Source organism: Balaenoptera physalus (assembly GCF_965194825.1).
Source record: "Balaenoptera physalus genome assembly, chromosome: 15".
NCBI lineage: Eukaryota > Metazoa > Chordata > Mammalia > Artiodactyla > Balaenopteridae > Balaenoptera > Balaenoptera physalus.
The window spans coordinates 5482788-5495436 of record NC_138894.1 but is presented as its reverse complement, the minus strand read 5'-3'; the positions used below and the strand labels follow the sequence as shown (position 1 = coordinate 5495436).

The 12649-nt window shown below is 34.4% G+C and overlaps 1 long non-coding RNA gene across 1 annotated transcript; it reads right to left on the bottom strand.

Moving 5' to 3' along the window:
- Positions 1 to 6090: 6090 nt before the first annotated feature.
- LOC309643607 lies at positions 6091 to 12357 on the bottom strand. The gene is made up of 2 exons (XR_014253899.1): positions 10309 to 12357; positions 6091 to 9979 (listed from the first exon to the last, which is right to left on the bottom strand). It is a non-coding gene; the product is annotated as an uncharacterized lncRNA (long non-coding RNA).
- Between the last annotated feature and the right edge of the window lie 292 nt (positions 12358 to 12649).

The window sequence follows — 12649 nt, the reverse complement described above, 5'->3', positions numbered from 1 at the left end:
TGATAGAGACATTACAAGAAAGGACAACTACAGGCCTATTTCTCCCATGGGCATTGAAGCAAATACCCTTGACAAATACTAATAAATCAAATTCAACAATATATAAAAATAATTTTATACCACTACCTAGTGGGATTTTTTCATGTGACTGTCTATTTCGGCATTAAAAATCAATCAATACAATCCAGCATATCAACAGATTAAAGAAGAAAGAACATGTGATCATATCAATTAATCCAGAAAGAGCATTTGGCAAAATCCAATGCCCCTTCCTGAAAACAAAACAAAGCAAAACAAAAAAAACAACTCTTCAGCAAACTGGAAATAGAAGGAAACATACGGACCTTGATATAGGACATCTAAAAATATTTTGCAGTTCTTAACCTTGAGAAACTACATATTTTTCCAGTAAGATCAGGAATAAGGCAAGGATGTTCTTCCCTAAACCCTCACATCATACTGGAAGTCCTAACTGCTGTAATTAGACGAGTGAAAGGCAGAAAATATATACAGATTGGGAAGGAAGGAAAAAAAAAAAACAGTTTTTTCCACAGATGACTTGATTGTCTATGTAGAATATCTAAAGAATGGACAAAATAACTCCTGGAACTGATATATCACTTAAAATAGTGCCAAAAGAGTGAAATACGTGGGCATAAAACTAACAAAATATGTCAAGGAACTAGACGTAGAAAATGAGAAAAAATGTTATGAAAAAAATCAAAGACAATCTAAATAAATGGAGAAATATTTCATGTTAAAGATATTAGAAGACTCAATATTATTAAAATGACAGTTCTTCCCAACTTGATCTGTAAATTGAGCAAAATCTCAATTACAATTCCAGCAAGCTATTTTGTATGTATTAATTAACCTGTTCAAAAGTTTACATGGAAAGCCCGAAGACCTATAATATTCAATATCATCTTGGAAAAGGAGAGGAAAGTTGAAGGAATCACACTGCCCAACTATGAGACTTACTGTGAAGTTACAATAATCAAGACAGCATGGTATTGGTGAAAGAATAGACATGCAGATCAGTTAAACAGAATAGAGAGCCCAGTTACGGAGCACAGCGCCCACTGATATGAGCGGTATCCTCTAGAATTTAATCAGTTATTAAAAGATAAAATATACAGGCATCTTGAGTTGGACTGGTCTTCTGTTTATCCCAGGTCTCTGATGGGTCCAAGAAAAGTCCTTGATTTTCATGTCTTTCATTTTTAAAAATTTGCTGTAAAGACTGGTGTAAAATTTCCAAGCTTTTTACATGTCAGAGCAGGAATGGGAAGGTTATTTAAGAGCATTTGTGTGTGTGAGCATCTACAGATACCAAAATCCAATTCTGATCTTCACTGTCAAACATTTCCTTAAATGTTACTGTTCAAGGAAGAGGGAAGAAAATCTACATACATAACAGGGAACTGTCTCTTTTCTGGTTCAGACTGAAGGTTGTTCTCTTTTCATCTAGGCCCTCTTTATCATCATACTGTGCCTCTTACTGTTCCAGCGCACACTTAATGCTGTTCCGGTCTGTGTGGGTCTAAACTCGGGTGTACACGTCCAAGATACAGGCCTAAATTACGAACCATACAGAAATGCCTATCTCATTCCCCAGCTTCTCAGATTGCAGACGCCCTAAGTTCCTCCTGCTCTCCCCCACTTTTCTCTGTCACGGCTGCTCCAGCATCTTGGTTGTTTCTGAAACACACCAGGCTCACTGCTGTCGCAGGGCACCACTGTCCCTTTGTGGAAACGCCATAGCCCATATATCCAGGGAATAAACTCCTCACTTCCTTCAGGTCTTTTCCCAAAAGTCACCTCCTCAGCCAGCCCTACCCAAGCTGCACTATCTTACATTTCAATGCGTCACTTCTCTGGACATTTCTTATATTTCTTTACACTTTGTTTTTCACCTTAAGCGATAATCCCTAAAACACTGTGAATTTTTGCTTATATATCTTAGTTGTATATCTTTTTCACTGGGATAGACATTGTATGAGAGCAGGGATTTTTCCTCTGTATCCTCGGTATATAAAAATGCCCTGCACATAGTAGGTTCTCAGTAAATATCCCTTGAATGAATGAATGAACTTTAAATAGCACAGTTCTCATTAACTCATTGACCAAAAAAAAAAGTCCCAAAAACCAAAAAACAACTGTCAGTTAGTGACTGACCTGGAATGATATATTTCTATTTGTCCAGCATCGATCTTTCTCATGTTGACCCTACATCAAGTGCCCAGTTGGTCTTTGCTCTCTTAGGGCAATGGGAATGGGCTGGATCGTTATAATTGGAGCAATTCCGAAATCCCCACATGGGAGGCGCTTAGAAGCAACCACGGGAGAAAAAGTGGATAACAAAGGAAAAGGTTCATTTAGAGAAATTTGAGGGAAGCAAGGAAGAGGGATGAAAGGATAACTTGGGATTATATTCTGAAAAGTGAAATGACCTTGACGTTCCACTCAATGGACAAGCATGCAAGGCTTTTAAGCAGAACATGATTTTATTAAACCAGGATATTTCTGCTGACAGGGAGGAGGTGGGATTGAACATGGGGAGACAGGAGGCATGCCGGTAATGTTTCCATAACAAGATTAATGTATTTTAAAGGGAGGACATAAAGAAGTCAGTGAGTTTCCATCTGGATTTTTCTTAGTTTGGAAATCTTCTCAAGTTCCTAACAGATTTTGTCGTGACCTTAGTGTATTGCTGAGTTAGCAAGCATTGATAGAAAAATTAAAATGTACTCTAAATATTTTAAAAATGTATTTTAAGTGGTGATAGAACATTTCCTTTGTCATAAGGACATTTTCCCAATCTGCATAGAAGTACTCCAAGTCTTGGAGAGTTTCCTCTGTTTTGTTGAGGTTTCTACCATCTGCATTTTGAATTTTGGTTATTAAGGTTGCAGCTTTGTGGCCTTCTCAGATTGCCAACATCTGCCTCCTTTATTTAGGCTTTTTCTTTTCTTTTTTTTTTTTTTTTTTAGTATCCAGGATGAATTGAGTTTTAATGGATGGGACTGACTTTAACTTTGCCTTCTATTCAAAAATAAACTTTTTTTAAAAATAGGAATCTAAACCTTTTCCTCTTACTCCATCTACTTGCTGGTAAGTAGGCATTTTGTAGAAATGTAATTACTACAGAGGAGCAATGCTTTTCTTTATTTAGCACAATTTACCTATTGCAGAGCACAGCGTACAGTTCTACAATGCATAATAATCATAATGGGCTACATAGACCTTTGGCTAGCTCTATTTTTGCATATGATTCATTTTAATTTCAGAAGCATAAAAGGGATTATGTCTCTATTGGAATGTCTTGAGTAAGCCCTACAGCAGGGGACCTGTGATGTCATTTGTTCTATGAAAAGCATGTATTCATCTATTACAGGCTGAATCTAAAATATAAATATAAGATACTAAAGGTTCTCTTGTTAAGAAACTGTCCTATGCATTTTTCTGCCCATTTAATAATCAGTACACATTTTCCCATGCAAATCATCTCTTTTTATAAGAAAGATCGAGCAGTTGAATCTCACATCGGAAACTGATTTAAAATCATTATCCCCAACTTCCTTCTTCAGATATCTGCTTGCTATTTGTAACAATCTGGGCAAGGCAGTCTCTGGTCTCCATTTGTCATTTGGATCACAAAAGTTTTGTCAAGGTTAGGCTCTAACTACAGTTACTGTGTTCAGTTTCTAAAGAATTTTCACAATTTTTGTAGAATTGTTTGCGATTTGCCTTCTGAATTTCAGTTCTTAAAATAGAGATAAAGAAATTATTTAATCGCAACAATAACAAAGGTGAGGTTTATGACAGAATTAATATAGTACAATATGATAGTACAATATTAAAGCTGCTGGATCAATCAGGAGTTGTGGACTTGAGTTTTGAATCTACCAACTCCTACCTATATAATTAGTGCTGATTACCTAATATTTGAGCAGGTCTGACTATCACTTGCCTTTTAAAGGATTTAGATCTTTTTTTTTAAAATCAATATACATTATAATTTATCTCTCACAAACGGCTCCTATAAGTTTCCAAAAATAGTATTGGATCACTTCATATTTACTACCTTATTCGTAAACACATAGAAACACATAATGGTGTAGTCTCAGGTTATGGGCTCAATTTCAGATAACTCTTATAATATTGAGAACAGTTTGCCTTATTAAGGAAAAGACCTTTATATATGACATCATTTGCAAAGGATATAAATGGCCACTGTCTGTTAATAGTCTGCTTTTATTTTTTTAATTAATTTTTATTGGAGTATAGTTGCTTTACAATATGACAACTAGTAGTGATTGATGGAATTAGAGATACTTGATAGGAAAAGAAAATAAACTTGCAGGAGACTAAAAAAGATGAAAATATATATGTCACACAAATTTTTACCAACAGAAAACTGGCCATAGTAATACTTTTATCACAAAAATAAAATTTAAAGCTAAACAAATTAAGCTTTTAAAATAGAAAGCAAATAACATTAAAAAATAAACTGACAAATTCACAATCAACGTGGGAGTTTTTTTTTTTTTTTTTTTTTAAACGTGGGAGTTTTTAACACAGCTCTTTCAATAACTTGTAGATCAAGCAAATAACATGATAGGATAAAAGGCCTGGAAAGCAAAACTAAAAAGTGTGATCTAATAGATAATTTGTCTAGCGGGAAACCTGAAATCAACAGAGACTATGTATTTCATATCAGTCACATGGAGTACTTAGAGAAGCTGTACAAAATGTTTTAAAAATGTTGGAAGACTAGGTCACAAAGAGAGTCTAAAAAATTTCAGAGAATTGATGCAATGCAAACTAAATTTTCTGATTAAATTCAATTAAACTGGCATTAACAAGAACAATAATAATAATCATACAGATAAACCCATTACGGCAGCCAGCTTTTATGATTGTCCCAACGATTCTTGACTTCTGGGGTTTGACTTTTGAGTATTACTCTTCCATGTGTGTCACAGCTGGTCTGTGTCACTGATAGATTAGAAGTTATTGTACATCCCGTCTGAGACTAGGTGATAAAGGGCATACAGCTTCCTTTTTTGCTGTCATTTGGATTACTTGCTCTGGAGGACCAGCTCTATGGGGAGATCCACTGAGGGAGGGACTCTGGCTTCTGCGAAAAGACAAATGAATAATGGGGGGGGGCGGTCTCCAGACAGCAGCTTGGGAGTGAAGCGTCTTGGGAGTGGATTCCCCAACTTCGGGCAGCCTTTGGAAGACTGAAGCCCTGGCCAACGTTTTCACTGACACTTCATGAATACTGAGCCACTTCCAAGTTCCCAACATCAGAAATAGCGGGGGATAATAAATATTTGTTGTTTTAAGCCACTAAGTTTTAGAGTAATTTGTTAGACAGCCATAGATAATTAATACATTCATATACTTGGAAAATTAACATTTTATTCCTAAGTAATTCCTGGGTCTGATTCTTTTTTGCTTATTTTGAAGATATTTTTGAAATTACAGCAAAGTAATGAGAAGAATATAATGAGTCTCCATGTACCCATTAGCCATATTTTTTTTAAATTGAAGGTTCATCTTTCTTGCCTCATTATTTAAAAAAAATTATCTCTCAATAATTAAAAAATACTTTATAAGGCAAAACTTTATTAGAAGACAATACTTTATAATGCAGAACACAAAAGAGCATATTATTTAACTACGAACATTTATGTATTTATCTTTAAGAGATAAGGAACTAAAGAAACTAAGACCACAAAACAATTGGATATTCAAATTTCTTGGATTAGCTACCAAAAAATTATCTAAGGTAAGTTAGTGTGAATCTAGGTTAAAACAAGGTCTATACACTACATCTTGCTAAAATGTCTCTCATGTGTCCTTTACATTATAATAGTTTTCCTTCTCAGCACTTTTTTTACTTATTGAAGAAACTGAAATCTTTATCAACCAGAAGGTCGAATATCTCTGTTTGGCTGATGGCACTATTGTGATGTCATTTTCCTTATTTCTATATCCCTTCTCTTTCCTGTCAGCTAGTACTTTTTAGAAACCACTTTTTAAATATTGAAGTATAGTTCATTTACAATGCTGTGTTAGTTTCAGGGGTACAACAAAGTGATTCAGTTATATATATATAAAGAATATACATACATTCATTTTCAGATTCTTTTCCATCATAGGTTATTAGAAGATATTTAATGTAGTTTCCTTTGCTATACAGTAGGTCCTTTTTGTTTATGTATTTTATATGTAGTAGTGTGTATATGTTAATCTCAAACTCCTAACTTATCTATCCCCCCTTTCCCCTTTCATAATCATATGTTTGTTTTCTATGACAGTGAGTCTATTTCCATTTTGTAAATAAGTTCCTTTGTATCATTTCTTGTAGATTCCACATATAAGCGATAGCATATGATATTTGTCTTTCTCTGTCTGACTTACTTCACTTAGTATGATAATCTCTAGGTCCATCCATGTTGTCAGCCAGTACTTTTTGTATCTTGAGACACAGTTAGGGTCCACTTCACTGTGTGTGTGTGTGTGTGTGTGTGTGTGTGTGTGTTTGTGAGAGAGAGAGAGAGAGAGAGAGAGAGACAATTGGAGGTGCTGTATAGTTTCCATGGCATCATGTCAGAGGGAATATGGGAACTTGTGGCCCACATTTAGTGACGCTAAGATTGGTCCATGGATTCAGGTATCCATTTAGGTGGTGCATCCCTTACCAAGTTTCCAAACAAATATTCATCTAATGGTTTTGGCATCTGCAGATAATAACTGCTTAGATTTGTTACGTATTAGGATTAGCAAATGCTGAGTTTCTATCATTCATTTTGCATGTATTAGCTAGAATTTAAGTTAAAAAATTTTCTTTACCTACTATTTGTTTACCCTGCAATGTTTTCTTCAGAAAAAGCAAGATAAATACTTAATCAAGCGTTTCAGTTATTTAACACTTTTAAAATAATGATAAGTGACCAATGAGTGTCTTTTTCCTTTTTGGGTATCATTTTGAACTCATGAATGTTTTTGTATTTTTTAAATTCATTGCAGTTATTATTCTTTTTGATATTTAAATTGTTCCATCTTTGGCCAGTAGAGCCCTTTCAAATAGGCTGATCCATTTCTTGTTTGCACGATACAATGTTCATTACTTTACATGTTTTGGGGCACAACTAGATTTTCTCGGCTTATTTATATGTGTCCTGCCCAGGCCTGGAATCTTCGTTTCTCCAAGAAGCATGGGACACTAAAAGTTTTTAGTATTTTTACTTCTCTTTGCTAGGAGGTATGTATGTAAGCCCAATTTTTAATTTACAAATAATAAAAATAGATTTATTAATAAAATCAGTCAAAAGAGAGAACTAATTCACACATGCAAATACAGAAAAAAAAATCTCTCTTACTTGTTTCCCTACCTAAGAACTACCTGGCAGTTGAACCACAGTGTTCTCCAGATAACTATTACAGATATATCACATGGGCATAATGGTCCATCTGTATGTAAATATCACCTGCATGTCCATAATCTTCTTGATAAGGAGGCCTGTACAATACTTAAAAAATTTTAATTATCTTGGTATGATTTTTTAATCTTTCACTTAGAAAACTGCATTTTATCATTTCCCATGCATACAGAAATCTTCCTTATAGTTTGAAGACCAGCTTTTCCTACAGATTTAAAAAGAAGTGAATACATATTCTATATAACTTATTAAAAAGCTGGCTCCCCTCACATTCTTTGGATAGTTCTTCCTCCCACTAAAATAAAAACTTAGTCAATGACAATTCACATGCATGTTATCTTACTTTGTTCATAGGACCTTAAACAACTGATTGGTTATTTTCCTTTCAAAATTAAGGATTATTGAAGCTTGTGTAACAAAGACTATGTTCTTTGTAATTCATTTCCTGTACTTGCTTATGCAATGAAGCATTATAATTTGCAGTCTATTACTTCACAGGACTTATAACTTCATTGCTTGCACAAAGAAAAGAACAAAGATGAGTCAGGAGAATGAAAAACATTTCCTAGGTAATGAGAAAGTAAATCAACTTATATTTCTTGCAAATTGATAAGTAGGAAGTTTTTACTAATGAGTCCTATAATTCTGACAATGCAATGTTTATTTGCAGAGTTCCCTCCCAGGAAATATGATTATGTAGGGTAATCATTATACTCTGAGATTAGGGATGAGGCAAATGCAATCTATACTCAGTTACTTCCACAAGAATTAATACAAAATATCTAGATATGCTTTCAAATTGTCACATCTCAGTAATTTTAAACCCACTAACGCTTTTGATGAACCCATTAAACAGTATTCGAAATGCACCATGTAGATTCATTTAAAAATTAATAACTCATCTTACCTTAAAAATATTCATACTGCTTTTGATTAAAGAATGACTGAGACAAGAGAAGTTGTTGAACAAAGCTGCACCCATTTAAGAGCGCCCCCAAACAAAGTGAGTTAGTTGGTGAAGGTGAAGATAATCTACATTAACCTCGAGGGTCAAGAAGCTGCAGGATGTTGAAGGTCTGACTGTCAATTTTTCCCTTTAATCCTTACTTCAGTCACTAATGGTAATGCTATAGCATCAACTACTTCATATATTACTACAAACATCTAGCAAATCACAAAACTGAAAATTGTGCATGGCCTCCCAAAGGGGTTTCTGTGAAATACAGAAAATTCCCTATGTATGCATGGGACATAAGTGGCAACCATTATAGAATCAATATAAGGAGGAGTAAGAAAGGAGACACACTGGAAATTTGGCAGAGATTAAATAACTAATTATTATCAATAACTTTATGCCAGTGAATTTGAAAACTTAGATAAAATGGAAATGCTCCTAGAAAAATATACATGTGAATGTAAAGTTAAAAAAAGAAATGGAAAACATGCGTAGTCCTACAATCATTAACACACTTGCATCAGTAGACAAGTATCTTCCCACAAAAAAAGCCCAGGCTCAGATGAGTTTACAGGCAAATTGTACCAATCATTCAAGGAGGAGATTGTTTCTATCTTTTTGATGCTAAAAGAGAAGTCATACACCAACTCATTTTATAAGTCGAGTACAATCCTGATATCAAAACCAGATAAAACAGGTAAAGGGAATTAAAGCAATATTACTCATGAACTTAGAAATGATCTAAACATATATATATATGTATAGCTGATTCACTTTGTTATAAAGCAGAAACTAACACACCACTGTAAAACAATTATACTCCAATAAAGATGTTAAAAAAAAAAGAAATGATCTAATCAAATGTGCCAAGTATTAATTAGGATTATTAGAAATCTATAAAATGAATTACATTCATAGATAAAAGTAGAAAAAAAGTCATCACAAAGATACTAAAATATAATTCAGTGTAATCTGAAAACATGATAAAAACCCTCAGCAAACTAGAGATAGAAGGAAGCTTCCTTAATCTAATAAAAGGACTCTTTCAAAAAAAAAATTGTAGTTAACATTCTACTCAATTGAGAAATATTTAAAACATTCCCTTAAACATTAATTAAAACTCTTCCCAGTCAGGGAACCAAATGACAACAGCAACAAACAAAACAAAACAAAGAAAAAAAATTAGTTAAAACCCAAGGCAATCCCTTCACAAAAATAGAGCAACTTTTTAAAAAGTGTAGGCAATTATTGCTCTGACCTGTAGAATAGCAGCTCATGGAGCCAAATCATGGATTCAAGAGCTGCAAGAGAATAGTCACTGTGCAAAGGAAGGAAGATGGATTTCATGAGACCTTAAATTCTGGGGAAGACAGACTCTCCACTAAGCTCTCATCCCAAGGTATGTCTCATTGGGACCGGAAGACTCAGCTGGCTGATCTGAGACCACAGTCAAAACTAGGATGGGGTTTTGCAGTTGGTGACTTTCCAGTAATGAAAAAGGACAACGTAGACTGGATGGATGTTTGATCTCTGTTGGTCATAAAGTTGTTTTAAAAATAAAGGAGGGCTTCCCTGGTGGCGCAGTGGTTGAGAATCTGCCTGCCAATGCAGGGGACACGGGTTCGAGCCCTGGTCTGGGAAGATCCCACATGCCGCGGAGCAGCTGGGCCCGTGAGCCACAACTACTGAGCCTGAGCGTCTGGAGCCTCTGCTCCGCAACAAGAGAGGCCGCGATGGTGAGAGGCCCGCGCACCGCGATGAAGAGTGGCCCCCACTCGCCGCAACTGGAGAAAGCCCTCACACAGAAACGAAGACCCAACACAGCCAAAAATAAACATAATAAATAAATAATAAATAAAAATTAAAAAAAAAAAAATAAAAAAAAATAAAGGAAACCATGATCAACAAGCTTTGCCACAAATTTAAGAGTTTTATCAAGATACATAGAATTCTTCTACCCATCTGTTCATAGTGTATGGACTGATGTTCCAAGTTTGTATCATTCCTTTGCATATAATTAAACCTGGAGCAACATACACTAGATTTATGTAAGAAATAGCTGTTGGTTTTCCAAAGGTTGTTAACAGATGAAGTTCATGTGCAAAAAAAGGTATAAATTCAAGGAAGAAAAAAATTGATAGCTAAAAGGTAGAGTGTGTCTTCGATATGATCCAGTTTGTTTTATGTCAAAATGTAAGTATTTATTTTCCCTAGAAATCCTCAGAATGATTTCTATAATAAAGTTAATTTCATTAAAAAAGAAAAAAAAAAAAGGAGGGACCGTGGCAATACCTCAGGCAGCTGGCTGTCTAGAAACTCAGCCATTTCCAAATTCTCTGTGAAAGGACAGTGTCCTGCCCTGAGGAGAAACTCATGGGAGTAGAAAATGAAATATTCAGGACAGCTACTCTGGCAGTAAAGGACAGAGAAGACCCCAATACTTGTGGTGGAGAAAACAGAAAGTACTAGAAAGGTGGCTGCATGTAGAGGTCATATTTTTAATAATTAATCATAACAGTACAATAGGAGTCCTAGAGCCTCAGGCTAGGAAAGTGGTCCTGACCACATGTACCCCAACCTTCAAAAACCACAGGAAAACTCATTTCACTTGAACATGAGAATAAAAAAAAGGATTTAAGTTGAATCTCAATATGAATATATTATTTTTTAAAGAATAAAGACAACCTGAAAAAACATGCAGACAGAAAATGAGGATACATCAAAATATATATATATATATATATATATATATATATATACATGTATAATTACCACAAAGCACAATAGCACTGGAATCTAATGATACAGAAAGAGTTAGAAAGAAAAAATTTCAAAGATGGCAGAAACTATCACACACACACACACAGTATTTATCACAACAAAAATTATAAAAACAAAAGTCAATGTGTAACTTGGATTTCCTAATAATACGGTTTGAAAATGGAATCTGTTATGGTTTTCTCTTCCAAAATATTTAGTATTCCTCTCTTTGGCTTTTAACTTATAAAATAAAGACTATTTCCCCTTTCCTTTTTTTCACCCACATCACTCCTTTTAGGGGGGAAAAAAAGGTATGTTGGAATTTGGAGGGTAGAGGTAAAAATATGCTTCCTAAAAGCCTCCTTCACACTTCAGCTTTAAAATATTTCCCTAAATTTTAGAATCTTTTTCTCCATCTCTCTCATTCTTTCTTCCTTTTTCTTTGTTCTCGTCAATACTCTTTTTTTATATCCTTCTTGAATTTCCTATAATAGCAGTAACATAATTAAGCATAACTAGGCAAATGAATATAAATGTAAAAATGTAAAATTGTGAAATATTTTGTTTAAAATAATAACTATGTTCATTTTCCCCCAGCTGTTGAAAATGCCTCATTTTATGAAAATGCCTGAGAACTTTCCTTTATGGTATATATTCCACTGGCTTCTTTTGGAATTGACTTTTGCATAACACCAAAGGTAAGCTCAGAGCAAAAATAAATGGCATATTTTATGAAATGCAGGTCAAATCTTGTACCCATATTGTTAAAGAATTGTCTTTTTATTATTGATTTTTAGGGATGTCTTTTTTTTGAGTCTGGATATGAGCCTTTTTTCAGGTATCTTAGCTGTAAATATTTTCTCCCAGTCTATGGTTTGCATTTTCAATTTCTTCATAGATGTTTTATGATGAGCTCAAATTTTTACTTTTGCTTAAATTTCATTTATAATTTTTTTATGATTGGTGTGTTTGTGTCCTGTCTAAGAAATCTTTGCCTATCCCAATATCATGAATATATATTCCTATTTTTCTTCTAGAGTTGGAGATATCAAATATTTTCTATAAAGGGCTAGATAGTCTGTTTTAGGCTTTGTGGCCCTTATGATCTTTTTGCAAATACTCAAGTCTGTCATTAAAGCATGAGTACAACTGCAGACAATCACTTATAGAGTAAGCATGAGCATGGTTGTGAGGAATCCTTGTGGTGATGGAACTATTTTGCAACTTGACTGTGTTGGCAGATACACAAACCTTAATACACCCCACACACGCATACATACAGACACACACAAATGAGTACAAGTAAAACTGGAAGAGTCTAACCAGGGTTGGTAGAACGTCATATCTTGTCAGTGTCAAGATCCTGGTTGTGATGGCTATTGTGGATTATGGTGCAATGATGAATATCTGAGTACAAATTTTTGTATGAACATGTTTTCAGTTCTCTAGGATGTTTACAAGAGTCAAGTTACTGGGT